General features: G+C 35.4%; 1 protein-coding gene across 1 annotated transcript in view; it reads right to left on the bottom strand.

The window, feature by feature from the left end:
- LOC129740680 (alpha-mannosidase 2) overlaps positions 1-18303 on the bottom strand; it is a 313476-nt gene extending 295173 nt beyond the window's left edge. Inside the window, exon 1 of the mRNA XM_055732441.1 lies at positions 18204-18303. The gene's annotated coding sequence lies outside the window, so the exon portion shown is untranslated. The remainder of the gene's footprint in view (positions 1-18203) is intronic.
- Positions 18304-18529: the final 226 nt, after the last annotated feature.

Below are 18529 nucleotides of genomic sequence, written 5' to 3'. Positions count from 1 at the left end.
CACAAAGAGTAAAAGTATGTCTGTTTTTCATACATTTTGTCAAAAATCTACACAAAAATTCCTTTGCGCCAGCTCGTGCTTATGCCAAATGATCTGAAAAGTCATTGTTGCACCATAATGCGCCAACCTGCCGCGTTGAAAAAATGTAGAAAAAATCATCCAATATGAACTTGAGCCAGTCTAATGCACCAACTTCATTTGTTCATAACTTTGATTGTGTTTTTCGATTGCAACCTTTAAATATCTATCAACAAGGGAGAAAATTTCAGAAAATCTGTAAATTGTGGACCTCGAAGGAGATTATGAGGTTTTGACCTTAGTTCTGATTCGAGATTGTTACTCTTAATTCACTTTAGTCGTTCAAAAAATTTGAATAAGAATTTATAATTTAGAGTTTAGGAAAGAACATTTTGATGATATTTTTGGGACCCTTATGGGGGGGGGGGGCTTAACCCCCAAAACCCCCGTTCCTACGGCCATGTCTATTAAGTAAAAATGTTGAACGGTTTAAAATAAACTTTCATATGGTGTACTTTGAATTTAAGAAAAAAATGTTTTCCATAGAAATATTTGTGATTTAATTTTTTTTTTTTTTCATTATATAATTTTATCAATTTTTCCAAAGTCTGATGTCTGTGGTACGTTCAGTATCCAAAATAATGAGCTGAAAAACTGGGGATATCTTAGTCAAATATTAAGTTATTCACTAGTAAAAATTAAAAAGCTATCAGATAAAGTTCAGTTTCTGACTCTTTACCGCCTCGAACTGCAGTTTTTTGATTTAAAAAAAAGGCGCCCTGGAAAATACCTTATTTAAGACCTCTTTCGATTTTGGCAAAACGAACGAACACTTTGGGTTGCCAAAAACAAACGATTATTCTAGCTGGTTATTTAAAATGAATATATGTTACTAGCTGGCCCAATGTGCTTTGCTACACCGTCCAAAAATCAATCACATGTGTGAAAATGACTTTAATTTATTTGTTGATTATTTCAAAAAAAACTTTTCAATATCTTTACAATGAGAGCTACAACTTTAAATAAGAATTACAAAACAATGAAGATTAGATATTTAAAAGTTTTGTTTTTCAAAACGTGATCGTGATTTATTCCATGTATTTGATAAGCTCTTGTTGAGTGATGCAAAAAGACTTATTGCGTATGACATGTTTATTAGACTGAGTCGATTTGGGGTCATTTTTAAATTTCTCAAACCCTGGAGTCTTAAAAGCTTCGTTTTGGTCCAAAACTCATCCATGATTTTTGCAGAATTTTGAAGTAACGTTTACATGGGTAAATTTGAAATTTTAAGTTTGTATGGGAAAATTGACTATTTTGTACTGAAAAATCAACATCATTTTTGTTTTATCAGTGGAACCGAGCCTGCTAATGGTTTTTGTGCCAATTTATAAAATCTTCAAAGGAAATTTTCCGCTGAACAACTTTGCCCAATGTCATAACTTTGTATCTTTTCAGACAAAAAAGTTATTAGCTATTTAACAAGTGTATGTCTTTTGGTATTGATAAACAATAAATTCAATTGACACCACTGATTGTGCCCCGCGATGTATTGCATGAAAAATGGTCATGGAATACCTCGCTAGGCACTCAGCAATGGTGTCAATTTTTTTTTGTTTCGATTATAGTCGCTTTACCATCTTTATGGCATTCGCGACTTTATCAACGTTACAGTTGGCGGATCGTTATTGAAAAACTTATCCGGTACAACTGTGTTCGATGTTTACTCTTGGGCTCGAACTCGCGGACATCGGCAAAAATTGGTGTCAATTGAATTTATTGTTTATCAACACAAAAAGACATACACTTGTTAAACAGCTAATAACTTTTTGTCTGAGAAGATACAAAGTTATGACATTCGGCAAAGTTGTTCAGCGAAAAATTTCCTTTGAAGATTTTATGAATTGGCACAAAAACCATTAGCAGGCTCGGTTCCACAGATGAAACAAAATTGATGTTGAATTTTCAGTACAAAATATTCAATTTTCCCATACAAACATAAACGTTACTTAAAAATTCTGCAAAATAATCATGGATGAGTTTTGGACCAAAACGAAGCTTTTAAGACCCCAGGGTTTGAGAAATTCAAAAATGACCCCAATTCGACTCAGTCTAATGTTTATTGTATTTAAATACTCTTCCCGCCCAAATTTCTTACGATCGGTTCGATTAGTTCTCGAGTTTTGCAAACAAAAATTCATCGGAGCTCCCCTTTCCCCTTCCAATCGCTACTGTCAAAAGAGGGAGAATCATTAAATAATTATAGAAAAAAATTGTACACAAAAACCCTCCGTTAAATTTGAATAACAAATTTTCGAGTGATTCTCAAACATTGTATAAAAGTCTCCCTCCTCCTTCCCCAGTTCCCATTGGAAAGAGGGAGGGGTCTCCAATTAAAAAAAACTTTCTCTTCTCCCCTCTCTCCCTATTTATATCTCCAATGGAAGAATGGAGGGATTTCAAATAATCATGTAGCCATTTCTCGTATCATATGCTCTTCCATACAAATTTTGTTCCATTTTCTTGATTAGTTGTCAAATTTAGCAAAAAAAATGTAAAGGAGCCCCTTCTACTTTCCAATCTCCCAACTGGAAGGAGGAAATCGTGGCAAATATCAATAATAATCTTTTTTGTTCTACCCTCACAATGTTTTTGAGATATTCAAAATAAATTGTATGGAAGTCAACACCTTCCTTCCTTTCTTCCCAATTGGCAAAGGAAGGAGTCTCAAATAATCGTTAAAAATATTTCTCTTTATTCTCGAGTTTTGCAAACCAAAATTCATCGGAGCTCCCCTTTCCCCTTCCAAGCGCTACTGTCAAAAGAGGGAGAATCATTAAATAATTATAGAAAAAAATTGTACACAAAATCCCTCCGTTAAATTTGAATAACAAATTTTCGAGTGATTCTCAAACATTGTATAAAAGTCTCCCTCCTCCTTCCCCTGTTCCCATTGGAAAGAGGGAGGGGTCTCCAATTAAAAAAAACTTTCTCTTCTTCCCTCTCTCCCTATTTATATCTCCAATGGAAGAATGGAGGGATTTCAAATAATCATGTAGCCATTTCTCGTATCATATGCTCTTCCATGCAAATTTTGTTCCATTTTCTTGATTAGTTGTCAAATTTAGCAAAAAAATGTATAGGAGCCCCTTCTACTTTCCAATCTCCCAACTGGAAGGAGGAAATCGTGGAAAATATCAATAATAATCTTTTTTGTTCTACCCTCACATTGTTTTTGAGATATTCAAAATAAATTGTATGGAAGTCAACACCTTCCTTCCCAATTGGCAAAGGAAGGAGTCTCAAATAATCGTTGAAAATATTTCTCTTTATTCTCGATTTGGTTCCATTTATTAAAAATATTATCGAGATATGGTAAAAAAATGGACTGGAGCCCCACTCTCTCTTCTTAACTCCTCACTGGAAGGGAAGAGAAATAACAAAGATTCACGGAAACATCTATCGTACCTCTATTAAAACTCTAATACTACCCCTTGCCAAATTTGGTTCCATTTGCTCGATTTATTCTTCAGATATACATAAATTAAAATAAAAATCCACCAAGCGTAGCAAGCTGCTAAAACTCTCCTTCCCCTCCCCTGTATATCTCGAACGAATAAGAGAAAAATACATTTAAAAAAATGGATGTCACAGAGTGACCCCCAAAAGCTAATCGAGTCAGCTAAATGATGGCATAGTGTTTTTGGCAAACCAATAAACGATTAACGACTCCCATGGTTTTGAATCCAATACACTTCGCTTTTTTCTAAAGATTCGTTAAATTTCTTTTAAGAAGGTAATTTCTCTTGGTATTCAACCAATTTTGTCCAAATATAAACAGGCCCATTTGACACAAATAATAAACTCCGGGTCAGAAATGTTCTCCAGATTAAAAACCAATTCGCGGTAGCCTGAATTACCCTTTTAGTTTGTGATTACTGTTAACGTTTTCCACTTAGTCGCCGCCATCAAGCAGCTCTACTTGCCGGCATCTGAACCGAAACTAATATCTTGAGAGTTAAGCAGAGCAATCGGATTAGCTGCCGTTAGGCTTGGAAAAGTCCCATCTCGGGACAAGGGCAAACCGACAAAAAAGTAAAGGTTCCCATCCAGAGACAGCACTTCGAAAAAAAAAACCAGAAACGAAACAAAGGGGTCACTAGAACAGACAGAAGTCGTGACCGTCAGCAAACCATCCAAGCCGCCACAAAACCACCACGGAATTTACGGTACTTTTCCGGCTTCCTTCCTCCGGGTTTTTTCTTGCTTGTTTCTAGCTTTTTCCGTTCTTCTTTAAATCCGACTCGCGACGATTGTAGTTCTTTGGATGGCGCCCTTCCCAAGAGAAGTAAGAATAAAGCGAGTCTGGTCCGGTTGATGTAACATGATTGCGACCCACTGTATTTCGGTTGTTTGTCACATGCAGAAACGTTTTCTGCAACGGAACGAATGCAAACGAATGGAAACAGCTGTTGGGAGTTTTTCCTATTTGAATGGAAAGTGGGACAAAGGGCACAGCCCATGAACGGTAGAAAAACAATTTAAGTCGAGAGCTCCACTTAAATAAGTGCCAGTTTCTTTTTTTTTTATTTGTATTTTTTTCAAAGCAGCCGATTTGATCGACTTTGATAGCAACTGCACACATTAAATTGTTTTGTGTGTCCCGGAAAAGATGGGAACATGTTTTGTTCTTCCCATAGCTCTACAGTTTTCGTTTCGGATCGTTTTGATTCAGTGGGAGGATGTTTTCTGGACAAAAACACCAAAACAGAATAAACATTTGCTAGTTGTCAATTCTAGACAAACCACAAAGGTCGAATTTTGGAAGCAAAATGGAATATAGGGTTTCCCATTATGCTGAATCAGTTGGCGAAAATGAGCGGTCCTAAATTCGATTCGGAAGTATGGAGAGGAAAGTAACTTTTTTGACACTAAAAAATCTGAGTGGAAACCGGGTCTGGTGGACAAAACTTTGGACCGGAAAGGCATGCGGCTTACGCCTGTAGGAAAACTGCCTCATGATCAACTATTGTGAGGAAATTCGATGTGCGTTATCATCGACGACGAAAACGTTTCCGGGTGACCGGTATTACAATATTCGGGATGGCCAAAGCGTTGGCGAGAAGGAGGCATACATTTCTACACATCAGCTTCTCCTCGGAGCCCGACCTCTCCTCTAGCGACTAGAAGCCTGGCTTCTTGTCACTCGGATTCGAGGCTTGCCAGCTTTTGACACGCGCGGGACTTAACGCAACTTCTCGGATGATTTCCAACGAAGACGTCAAAGGCGTCGAGAGCCACTTTCAGTATGATTTTAAAGCATAAAATCATAGTTTAGATTCTCCTCTATCGATGTGTTAGAAAATATTGTCTTATTCATTTTTCTCTGCTAGGTGACACCTTATTAAAAGTGTTTTTAAAATTTACGTCGAAATGAAGTTAAACCTAAATTTTGAAATTTTCAAGACACAGAAGTATTTTAAGGAAAGATTCATACTTGCAATGACCTATCACAGCATTTAAAACAAATTGGTAATATTTTGCAGGCTTTAAATGTTACAGATTCTTCAAAACAAGAGTGGCCCGTATTCGACACATGGGGCGTTATATGAACTTTCCCCCTAAACCTTTCCCAACAACCTCCTTTGCGGATAAGGTCTAGTCTTATCCCCGCAGCTTCAATCATTGAGCAACGCGCTACTCAGATACTACCCGAAGTTGGAGCATCATACTCACTCTCCTTGCAGCTTCAAATCGTGAGATCGGACGCACTCTAATCGACAGCTCCCCGCCAATGAGGTCAGTCGATTTCGATCGTGTTGTCCGCTCTTCTTTTCTCCCTATGGATGGCAACTCTAGGATTTTTGGTCTTGCGGCTTTTTCTGCCCGTCGTGCGCCGAATCGAAAGCAGCTTGTCTTGGACCAGCGCTGGGTACAGCACACGTTCGGGATTTTGAACGCTACGACTCGGATGTGTCCCGATGGCGACGACATATTATACCTACTCAAAAGGTTCGCCCGGCAACCTATTCTGATACACCCCGACGGTGGGGTATCCTACACACGTTCGCGGTGCACCCTTGACCTCCACTACGCAGGAGATGATGCCTTATCTTTGTAGCTTCGATCATGGGATCGGACGCACACTACTTAGATGCTTATGGTAATGGAAGCCTGGAAGGAGCCTTGTGGTCACACTCAATCTACCTTGCTTGGGCGTTATTTAATGTACTGGAGGTTCGAACTACCCTTGATGAAGGGTAAACCTCAGGCATAGAGAATGTTTGGGAACGAAGTACTGGTTCACTTAGGGAAAAATTTAGCTACCCTAAGGGTTAGCTACCACGACGAGGCGATTGCAAGAGGAAGAATTTTCGAATGCGTTTGGGTCTAACCTCTATTCGGTTTAGAGTCGGATTTCGCTCATTCCGATACTTGGAATTTGGACATAGGTCGTTCGAATGCCATAGTGTCGAAAAGAGCTACAAATGTAGGCGGTATGCTGTTTTTGATGCTTTTACGAAACCGGTAAAGTATCCCATCTTCACAAGTGTATGTATCATGTTGCAGTAGTGTAGGGTAGCCAGCTTTCCAGAGAACATTGAAGTGAAGCTTCATCATGAGCATATGTCGCGTCATGATAGGATAACTCCATCGAGGATGGGGATAAGCCATGACCTTCTCCTGAGTGAATATTTTAGGGAAAAGTATACTTGGTGGTTCGGGAACTACCCTCGGGTTTTAATGACAACTGGACGAGTCAGTTGATTAAGTGTATTGGGATTAGGATAGCATCTTTATCAGAGGCATCCGACATGATCGACAAGATGCAGGAATTTGTGAAGGTTTCAACAACGTGCACACGCACATCAAGACCCGGGTACCGAAATTGATGATGCTTCTGCAGAGTGCTGTCAAGGAACGAACGGAGCTGGTGCTGCGGAGAAAGACTTGATGGAAAAAAATGGTTGCTTCTCAAGGATCTTCGAAGGAGTCCAAGCCGAGAAGAACCCCCGAAAAGAGATTGTGAATCCCCCGCGTAAACCATTCCTCAAAAAAAGGTGGGATACGGACTACGAGGATGCCGACGGAGAAAGCAGTGCTGGAGGCTGGCGAATGATTGTAATAGAAAAGAGAACGCGGAAAGAAAGGTCGTCATGAAGTCAGAACCACCCCCAAAACCCCAACCTTAACAGGTGATGCCTAGGGGTGATGCCCTTGTCGTGGAAGCGATAGAAGGCTCAGCGTATGCGGATCTGTTCCGGAAGCTCCGCGTAGAGCCAAAGTCATCTGCCCTTGGCGAAAGCGTCACCAAAACAAGACGCACCCAAAAGCTGAACTGCTCTTCGAGTTAAAAAAAAAAACCGCCGATAAAGAGCACCGACTTCAAGGAGCTTGTTGAAAACACACTAAGCGATGAAGCGACTGTCCAAGCTCTATCGAAGGTCACTTCTATTGAGTGTAAGGTCTTGGATAAGTTTACCACAGCAGAGGAGCTCGAGAAAGCATAATTCTGAATACCTGGCATGAGCAACGAATCAGTAGCTATAAAGGCCGCGACGATTCGTCTCTCACTAACAGCGGCCAACATGCTACTGACCGAAGGAAGTGTAAGAGTTGGGTGGTCAGTGGAGCAGTTCAGAATCGTGCCCTGGATACCGAAACAAATGCAACGCTGCTTTAAATGCTGGAACTTTGGTCACCAATCCCAAAGTTGCAACGTGCCCGACCGGTCATTATGTTGCCGAAGATGTGGTGAAGAAGGACACTTCTCTATAGATTGCAAAAATCAACCGAATTGCATTCTGTGTAAGCAGCCGGATGACAACGCACACGAAACTGATGGTTTCGACTGTCTGGCGTACAAAAGGCAAGGGCAAGTCAGTAAAATTGGATGTAATCCAGCTAAATCTGTACCATAGCGAGGTGACACAATGTTGGATGAACTCGCTCACAAATTGACAGGGAAGGCCCCTGTTGTGATAGGAGGAGACTTTAAAGCTTGTGCGGGTCACTGGGGTAGATGGTGCAATAACCCTAGAGGCTACAGCTTACTAGAGGAAGGCTACTGATTTGCTGGTTGACCTCAGAATTTGCCAAGCTAGCTGCCTTAAAACCAGGTAGCGACAGAGAATCGAGAGGTACCGTTCATTGGGCAGCCAGGGTAGTACTCAAGCGAGCTACCAGAACGAGCAAGGAGAACTGCTACAGAACACTGTGGCAGAGGGTAGACGACAACCCATGGGGCCAAGCCTTCAAAGTTGCACTAACGAGATTTGGTGGCTTGAGGTAGCCGATCAAAAAGTTTCCGGCAAAATTGAAAAATATCATTGCGCATCGTTTCCCGAAGCATGGCCAGACGCAGTGGCCACTAGCCCCGTACGACAGCGGAGTCCACGTAGACAGTCGAATTTTCAGACGATATCGTGCTCATGATCACCAGCGAAACAATCGAGGAGGTAGAGCACCTTGCAACGGTGTCTGTAAAAAAAGTTGGCTTCTGGATGGAAGGAGTCAAGTTTCAGATATTCCATCATAAAAACGACCAACAAAAGAGTTGCGCCACATATGGAGATAACTGATGGAGTAAACACCCGTCTTCGAAGCAGCAGCTGAAATACCTTGGAGTAATGGTCAACAATCCCTGAATTTTGGTGTACGTGTCAAATACTGTCGTGAAAGTGCTTTGAAAGTCATCGGCTCATTTGCGTGGATTATGCCTAACTGCCATGGTCCAAGAGTAGCATTAGACGTCTTCTTGCAAGCGTTGCACTAACAAAACTACGATTCGGAGGAGCGGCCTGGAGCTCTTCCATAGATGTAGAGTTAAACAGATCTGAATAACAGGGTATACATCGGCAGATAGCCATGTGAGTTTGATGTACGTACATACTGGACCATCTCAACAGATGCAGCTGTTATCATTTCGGGTATGATTCCCATCGACATCACTCTGGCAGATGATACAGAGAGTTGCGTAGCTAGAGCAGTTAGAGGAGTGCGTAAAGCTCAACGAGCAGCACCAATGCTCAAGTGGCAGAACCAATGGGACGCATCGAGCAACGCAAGATGGAAGCAAAGGCTAACTTCCAGACTTGGTAAATCTGAAGTATGGTTAGGTCAACCATTATCCATGAGTAACCTGTGCGACGGTAGACGGTAGGTTTAAACGAGAAATATAGTGATGGAAATAAGATCATGAGACTGGAACTGCGTCTGAAATTGGATGGTGGACACGCTACACTCTTCAAGAACCCAAACTCTTCCAAAATGCTCCGCTAAACGTTAGTTTAGTGTTAGACCACAAAAATAAGCCTCCTCAAACAAGGGTGTTCACAACAACTGACTTGTACAATGGCATAGGCAATAACTAACTTGAAGGACCAATTGTGGTGAGTGTTCGCACGTCCATTTAACAAAATTTTGCGAGGGAGAAATGGGGTGCGGCGAAATTTTTCGTGTAGCTGCACGGTCAAGAAATTTAACTCAAAACTCAGTTTGATGATAGCAATGAACCAAGTCCCATTTTGTGAACTAAATTTAGCGTATTTTTTGGTTTCTAAACGGTTATCTCTCCAGCAATGAAAAGAAAGTTGAAAATACTTAAAAATTCGGAAAGGAGGTTTGTTTTTTAAAATGTTTCAATATGTTTTTGAACCTTTTTAAACTCATTTCTTCTGGACCAACCCACTGTCTGACGTTAATTTTATTCCTCGGAAATATCATATCGTGTAAATTAAGAATAATTCAGTCTTTTCTTTCAATACGTTTACCAGAGAATTTCACTAATCGGATTTTCTGTCCCTGAATATTGTTGTCGTATAAGTATGTGCATTTGTTTACAGCTTCCGGTCAAAATAACACAAGAAACTTCCGGACAATCGATTCGAAACATTCGAATCCTTTAGAAGCTTCCAAATTTTGACATTTGGTGGGAATTTTTGATCCAAGTAAGCGCTGTCTCAGAATATCCTATGAAAAGTGTGTTGGTCCAGAAGAAATAGCTTGAAAAAGTGGTATCAAAAAAGTGTAGAAACATTTCAATAAACTAACCTTCTTTTAGAACTTTCTAAATATTTTCAACTTTCAGTATATTCCCGGAGAGACTTTCGTCAAGATACCAAAAAATGCGCTAAATACAGTTCACAAAATGGGACTTGGTGTTTTTGCTATCTATGAGCTGAGTTTTGAGTTAAATTTCTTGATCGTGCAACTACACGAAAAATTTCGCCGCGCTCCATTTCTCGTTCGTAAAATTTTGTAAACAGGACCTGAGAACCGTCACCACAAGGGGAATTACATTATCGTAAATCGTAGCTGCACGGTCAAGAAATTTAACTCAAAACTCAGTTTGAAGATAACAAAAAACCAAGTCCCATTTTGTGAACTAAGTTTAGCGCATTTTTTTGTTTTAAACGGTTATCTCTCCGGGAATGAACAGAGAGTTGAAAATTCTTAAAAAAAATCAGAAAGAAGATTTGTTTATTAAAATGTTTCAACATGTTTTAAAACCAATTTTAAACACATTTCTTCTGAACCAATCCACTTTGCATTGAATATTCTGGGGCAGCGCTTCTACTTGAAACTAAAAACCCCATCCAATAGCCAAATGTGGAAGCTTCTTAAGCATTTGATTGTTCCGAATCGATTGTCTGGAAGTTTCTTGTGTTATTTTGACCAGAATCTGTAAATAAATGCACATACTTTACGACAACACACTCAGGGACAGCAGAATTCAATATTGAAAAATTCTTCGGTAAACATACTGAAAAAAGGGCTGAACTGTTCTAAATTTTCACGATTTGATATTTTCGAGGAATAAAAATAATGTTTAATTTTTAGGTTTGAATCCATTTTTTTTTTGCCACGTGGTTCGTCAGTCCGGATCAATCGTCGTTCCACACATTACCTTACATAACATTGACAAAAAGCGCACAAAAACATGACGAAAGATACAAAAAATACGTTAGGTCTGGTTTAAAAAATGATACAGGAACGGTTGAACGAATTGTTATACAATAACTGTTACAATTTTTTAAATCTTTGGGGACAAAAGAACAAAATTTTTGTTTGACGATACAAAAAAATTTCAAAATTTTTCAAAGGAAATAGTTTTGAATGGAAAATTTAAATACATGATTGGTATTTTAGTGGAAATTTCGCATATTGACACGAATCTTGTTACAATCCATGTGAATTTATTTTATCACCAACCGAAATAAGCCATCAGAAAGGCAATAATTCCTGGTTTCGCATTGAACGAATCGATTTGCAAGAAGTTAAGCGCTTGATGCATTCGGTGGACCCTGCTTTTAAGCCTCAACCCGCCTACGTTTTTCGTAACAGTCCCACCCACGCATTCACTGTACAGATTAACGGTGACAAAACAGCCGAAGAAGTTTTCCACTCGAAACACACTTCAGCAGTCGGGCTGCGAAGAGGTCAAGCGGATTACCATTATTAAACGTGACATATCAGGCCCAATGCTCGAACAACATGTTCGGGCTGCCAAATGGTAAATGGTATTTTCCGCCGCCGCGCGCTGGTCCCCACCAAAAATTACCCTTCGAGGTCCCACGGAACTGGGAATAAATCCGAAGATAAGTACATACTCATTTTTGGAACCCGCCCGGAATAAGGTTGGGGGAGGTAGCTTTCCGGGAACTGATAGCAGCCGGCGCGAAGAGGAAGTTTGTCGGTAGGGAAGGGGCCCAGCCAAATCGACCGTCGTCGTTGCCGTCGCCATATTTCGCACCGCTTTTCTCGAAGGCCGCCCCCGCCCCAAGTTCGCTTTGGTGTAATAACTGGGTCGGGCACAATCGCATCGGAAACGATTCTCCGCAGGGGAAAAACGATAAGACGGTTAGACGTTTGACGGGGCAGAGTGGCTCAGTGCGATTGGGAAATGGGATTTAAAATAGCGAGAAATATTAAAACTAAAGCAAGAAAAAATATGACGCATGAAGTAAGATTACGAAGCAGGAAGTATGAAGAAGGAAGTAGAAAGTAAGCAGTAGGAAGTAGGACGAAGGAAATAGAAAGTATGAACAAGGAAGTAGATGTAGGAAGTATGAAGTAGGAATGTAAAAATAGGAAGTAGTAAGTAGGAAGTAGGAAATTACATGACAATGATTTTCTCACTTGAAGCTCGTGCGGGAGCAAAATAACTTCAAAATTTAGAAACATGGCGAACCTTCTAACATATCCGATTTAAACTGACTCCAGACGACATTTTATACGATCTTTTTTTCGATGCACCATTATAAACGATTGAAATTATCATTATTGATTTTCATTATGGATACGGTGTTTGCTGGGATCTTTTCAATGATTTCAGTACCTATTTATCACAAAAATTTTACTAACGGCACCACTGTGATACGAGGCTGCTCATTACGGGCCAATACATTCCAGACATTATGTACCGCCCCTTGAGGGTGTGCGAATAAGAATAAGGATCATTTATACGGACTGGCACATTTCTATTGCTGTTTGTCGCTGGCCTAAAGTATTTTCGTGCTCATGTTCCCCTTTGCCCCGGCGCCTTGAAGTGCTACCCTTGGATCGGTGTTTTGATAATGAAAAAACGAAAGTCTTCCCCACTTTGCTGATAACCCTAAATTGTATCTTCTCATTTTGTGTAGGTGTAATCGATGTTTCTGCGACTTCATTTAACTAAAAGATTAAGTTGAAAATTTCAAACTAAGAGCGGTGAATGACTTGAGGTTTGAAAAGATGAAAATTGAGAGGAAAAGAAGCAAAATTCCTACAGTGCAATCAAAACTTTTCAAGAAAGTGCAAGTACACTGATAAAAAATAATAAAAAAAAATGCAAAAACAGGAAAAAAAAGTTGAAAAGTGAAACAATGTTGGAAAATTGAAAAAAATTACAAGAAGAAAAGTAAAAAAAAATAAAAGATACTAAAAATAGAAAAGAAGAAACGAAAAAAATTAGACAAGAAGTTGAAAAGTATGATAAAGGAGTAGAAAAGTCTAAAAGTAAAAAAAAGCAAAGAAGAAAAGAAGAAAAATAAGAAAAGGAGAGAAGAAAAAAGTAGGAAAGTAAAAAAGAATAAGGAAAGTAAAAAAGAATAAAATTAGAAAAGTAGAAAACTAGAAAATAAGAAAAAGAGAAAAGAAGAAAAGTAGAAAAGCAGTGAGAAAGGAAAGTAGAAAAGTAGAAAAGAAGAAAAGTAGAAAAAAAAGAAAAGTAGAAAAGAGGAAGGGTTTAAAAGTAAAAAAGTAGAAAAGCAGAAAAGAAGAAAATAAGAGAAGTAGAACAGTAGAAAAGTAGAAAATAATAAAAGTAGAAAAGTAGAAAAGAAGAAAAGTAGAAAGCAGAAAAAAAAGTAAAAAACTACAAAAGTAGAAAAGTAGAAAAGTGAAAAAGTAGAAAAGTAGAAAAGTAGAAAGGTAGAAAAAGAGAATTGTAGACAAGTAGAAAATGTGAAAAGAAGAATAGTACAAAAGAATAAAAGTAGAAAAGAAAAAAAGTAGAAAAGTAAAAAAGTAGAAAAATAGAATAGTAGAAAAGTAGAAAAGAAGAAAAGTAGAAAAGAAGAAAAGTAGAAAAGTAGAAAAGTAGAAAAGTAGAAAAGAAGAAAAGTAGAAAAGAAGAAAAGTGGAAGAGTAGAAAAGTAGAAATGGAGAAATGAAGAAAACAAGAAAAATAGAAAAGTAGAAAAGTAGAAAAGTATAAAAGTAGAAAGGAAGAAAAGTAGAAAAGTAGAAAAGTAGAAAAGTAGAGAAGTAGAAAAGTAGAAAAGAAGAAAAGTAGAAAAGTAGAAAAGTAGAAAAGTAGAAAAGTAGAAAAGTAGAAAAGTAGAAAAGTAGAAAAGTAAAAAAGTAGAAAAGAAGAAAAGTAGAAAAGTAGAAAATAAGAGAAGTAGAAACGTAGAAAAGTAGAAAAGTAGAAAAGTAGAAAAGTAGAAAAATTGAGAAAAGTAGAAAAGTAGAAAAGTAGGAGAGTAGAAAAGTAGAAAAGCACAAAAAGAGAAAAGGACAAAAGAAGAATAGTACAAAAGTAGAAAAGTAGAAAAGTAATAAAGTTGAAAAGAAGAAAAGTAAAAAAGTAGAAAAGTAAAAAAGTAGAATAGCAGAAAAGTAAAAAAAGAGAAAAGTAAAATAGTAAAAAAGAAGAAAAGTAAAAATGTAGAAAAGTAGAAAAGTAGAAAAAAAAGGTAAAAATGTAGAAAAGTAAAAAAGTTGAAAAGTAGAAAATTTAAAATAAGAGAAAGAGAAAAGTAGAAAAGTAGAAAAAAAGAAAAGTTAAAATGTAGAAAAGTAAAAAAGTTGAAAAGTAGTAAAATAAAAATAAGAAAAAGAGAAAAGTAGAAAAGTAGAAAATTAGAAAAGTAGAAAAGTAGAAAAGTAGAAAAGTAGAAAAGTAGAAAAGTAGAAAAGTAGAAAAGTAGAAAAGTAGAAAAGTAGAAAAGTAGAAAAGTAGAAAAGTAGAAAAGTAGAAAAGTAGAAAAGTAGAAAAGTAGAAAAGTAGAAAAGTAGAAAAGTAGAAAAGTAGAAAAGTAGAAAAGTAGAAAAGTAGAAAAGTAGAAAAGTAGAAAAGTAGAAAAGAAGAAAAGTAGAAAAGTAGAAAAGTAGAAAAGTAGAAAAGAAGAAAAGTAGAAAAGCAGAAAAGTAGAAAAGCAGAAAAGTAGAAAAATAGAAAAGTAGAAAAGTAGAAAAGTAGAAAAGTATGAAAGCAGAAAAATAGAAAAGTAGAAAAGTAGAAAAGTAGAGAAGTAGAAAAGTAGAAAAGTAGAAAAGTAGAAAAGTAGAAAAGTAGAAAAGTAGAAAAGTAGAAAAGTAGGAGAGTAGAAAAGTAGAAAAGCACAAAAAGAGAAAAGGACAAAAGAAGAATAGTACAAAAGTAGAAAAGTAGAAAAGTAATAAAGTTGAAAAGAAGAAAAGTAAAAAAGTAGAAAAGTAAAAAAGTAGAATAGCAGAAAAGTAAAAAAAGAGAAAAGTAAAATAGTAGAAAAGAAGAAAAGTAAAAATGTAGAAAAGTAGAAAAGTAGAAAAAAAAGGTAAAAATGTAGAAAAGTAAAAAAGTTGAAAAGTAGAAAATTTAAAATAAGAGAAAGAGAAAAGTAGAAAAGTAGAAAAAAAGAAAAGTTAAAATGTAGAAAAGTAAAAAAGTTGAAAAGTAGTAAAATAAAAATAAGAAAAAGAGAAAAGTAGAAAAGTAGAAAATTAGAAAAGTAGAAAAGTAGAAAAGTAGAAAAGTAGAAAAGTAGAAAAGTAGAAAAGTAGAAAAGTAGAAAAGTAGAAAAGTAGAAAAGTAGAAAAGTAGAAAAGTAGAAAAGTAGAAAAGTAGAAAAGTAGAAAAGTAGAAAAGTAGAAAAGTAGAAAAGTAGAAAAGTAGAAAAGTAGAAAAGTAGAAAAGTAGAAAAGTAGAAAAGTAGAAAAGTAGAAAAGAAGAAAAGTAGAAAAGTAGAAAAGTAGAAAAGTAGAAAAGAAGAAAAGTAGAAAAGCAGAAAAGTAGAAAAGTAGAAAAGTAGAAAAATAGAAAAGTAGAAAAGTAGAAAAGTAGAAAAGTATGAAAGCAGAAAAATAGAAAAGTAGAAAAGTAGAAAAGTAGAGAAGTAGAAAAGTAGAAAAGTAGAAAAGTAGAAAAGTAGAAAAGTAGAAAAGTAGAAAAGTAGAAAAGTAGGAGAGTAGAAAAGTAGAAAAGCACAAAAAGAGAAAAGGACAAAAGAAGAATAGTACAAAAGTAGAAAAGTAGAAAAGTAATAAAGTTGAAAAGAAGAAAAGTAAAAAAGTAGAAAAGTAAAAAAGTAGAATAGCAGAAAAGTAAAAAAAGAGAAAAGTAAAATAGTAGAAAAGAAGAAAAGTAAAAATGTAGGAAAGTAGAAAAGTAGAAAAAAAAAGGTAAAAATGTAGAAAAGTAAAAAAGTTGAAAAGTAGAAAATTTAAAATAAGAGAAAGAGAAAAGTAGAAAAGTAGAAAAAAAGAAAAGTTAAAATGTAGAAAAGTAAAAAAGTTGAAAAGTAGAAAAATAAGAAAAAGAGAAAAGTAGAAAAGTAGAAAATTAGAAAAGTAGAAAAGTAGAAAAGTAGAAAAGTAGAAAAGTAGAAAAGTAGAAAAGTAGAAAAGTAGAAAAGTAGAAAAGTAGAAAAGTAGAAAAGTAGAAAAGTAGAAAAGTAGAAAAGTAGAGAAGTAGAAAAGTAGAAAAGTAGAAAAGTAGAAAAGTAGAAAAGTAGAAAAGTAGAAAAGTAGAAAAGTAGAAAAGTAGAAAAGTAGAAAAGTAGAAAAGAAGAAAAGTAGAAAAGTGAAAAAGTAGAAAAGTAGAAAAGAAGAATAGTAGAAAAGTAGAAAAGTAGAAAAAGAGAAAAGTAGAAAAGTAGAAATGTAAAAAGTAAAAAGTAGAAAACGAGAAAAATAGAAAAGAAGAAAAGAAGAAAAATATCAAAGTAGAAAAGTATAAAAGAAGAAAAGTAAAAATGAAGAAAAGTAGAAAATTAGAAATGTAGAAAAGTAGAAAAGTAGAAAAGTAGAAAAGTAGAAAAGTAGAAAAATTGAGAAAAGTAGAAAAGTAGAAAAGTAGAAAAGTAGAAAAGTAGAAAAGTAGAAAAGTAGAAAAGTAGAAAAGTAGAAAAGTAGAAAAGTAGAAAACTAGAAAAGTAGAAAAGTAGAAAAGTAGAAAAGTAGAAAAGTAGAAAAGTAGAAAAGTAGAAAAGTAGAAAAGTAGGATAGTAGAAAAGTAGAAAAGTGGAAAAGTAGAAAAGTAGAAAAGTAGAAAAGTAGAAAAGTAGAAAAGTAGAAAATTGGAAAATAAGAAAAGTAGAAAAGTAGAAAAGTAAAAATTAGAAAAGGAGAAAAGTAGAAAAGAAGAAAAGTGGAAAAGTAGGAAAGTAGAAAAGAAGAAAAGTAGAAAAGTAGAAAAGTAAAAAAGTAGAAAAGTAGAAAAGTAGAAAAGTAGAAAAGTAGGAAAATAGAAAAGTAGGAAAGTAAAAAAGTTGAAAAGTAGAAAAGAAGAAAAGTAGAAAAGTAGAAAAGTAGAAAAGAAGAAAAATAGAAAAGTAGAAAAGTAGAAAAAAAACAAAAGTAGAAAAGTAGAAAGTAGAAAAGGAGAAAAGTAGAAAAGAAGAAAAGGAGAAAAGTAGAAAAGCAGAAAAGAAGAAAAGTAAAAATGTAGAAAAGAAGAAAAGTTGAAAAGTAGAAAAGAAGAAAAATAATAAAGATGAAAAACAGAAAAGTAGAAAAGTAGAAAAGTAGAAAAGGAGAAAAGTAGAAAAAAAGAAAATTTAGAAAAGTAGGATAGTAGAAAAGAAGAAAAGTAGAAAAGTAGAAAAGTAGAAATGTAAAAAGTAAAAAGTAGAAAACGAGAAAAATTGAAAAGAAGAAAAGAAGAAAAATATCAAAGTAGAAAAGTATAAAAGAAGAAAAGTAAAAATGAAGAAAAGTAGAAAATTAGAAATGTAGAAAAGTAGAAAAGTAGAAAAGTAGAAAAGTAGAAAAGTAGAAAAGTAGAAAAGTAGAAAAGTAGAAAAGTAGAAAAGTAGAAAAGTAGAAAAGTAGAAAACTAGAAAAGTAGAAAAGTAGAAAAGTAAAAAAGTAGAAAAACAGAAAAGTACAAAAAGTAGAAAAGTAGAATAGTAGAATAGTAGAAAAGTAGAAAAGTAGAAAAGTAGAAATGTAGAAAAGTAGAATGGAAAAAAATAGAAAAGTAGAAAAGAAGAAAAGTAGAAAAGTTGAAAAGTAGAAAAGTAGAAAAGTAGAAGAGAAGAAAAATAGAAAAATTGAAAAGTTGAAAAGTAGAAAAGTAGAAAAGTAGAAAAGAAGAAAAGAAGAAAGAAGAAAGTAGAAAAGTAGAAAAATAGAAAAGTAGAAAAGTAGAAAAGCAGAAATGTAGAAAAGCCGAAAAGTAGAAAAAAAATAATTAGAAAAGTAGAAAAATAGAAAAGTATATAAGTAGAAGAGTAGAAAAAAGAAATCTAGAGGAGTAGAAAAGTAAAAACGTAGAAAATTAGAAACGTGAAGAATAGGGAAAGAAGAAAATATTAAGATAAGAAATGTAGAAAAGTTCCAAAGTAGAAAGTTTGAGCACAAAACAAAAATAGAAAATTAGAACAGTAGAAATGATGCAAAAAGTACAATACAAAGCTTTATACATAAGAAAGGGAGAAGATGGAAAGTCTATTAATTCAATGTTAGAACTAAACTTCTTTTAGCCATTAAATTTATACCCTTGTAGAAATCCAACAGGTTAACAGCATTTTATTGCCAGCCTACTTAGGTTAATGTCACCAAAAGGGAACATCACCAGGCAAGCGGAAATGGTTGGTTCACTCGATTAATCGCTCATTCGGTCTACTGAACATAGCGTCAGCACAATGACTTACCTGCAAGAAGAGAAAAAAATAAAGGGAAAAAGATTAGTACAAGTCGTAGTTAACGAAGGTACGAAAAAGGAAAACGTTACAGTTTTATACATAATTATTCGTGAATGATTTTCTTAAGCCAACGGGGCTAGTAAGTGGAGCGTATGCGGTTAATGATGGAGGTACTTGAG

This window comes from Uranotaenia lowii, chromosome 1 (assembly GCF_029784155.1).
Source record: "Uranotaenia lowii strain MFRU-FL chromosome 1, ASM2978415v1, whole genome shotgun sequence".
Classification (NCBI taxonomy): domain Eukaryota; kingdom Metazoa; phylum Arthropoda; class Insecta; order Diptera; family Culicidae; genus Uranotaenia; species Uranotaenia lowii.
Note: the sequence above shows the minus strand (reverse complement) of the source record. Positions and strands in the feature narration are given on the sequence as shown.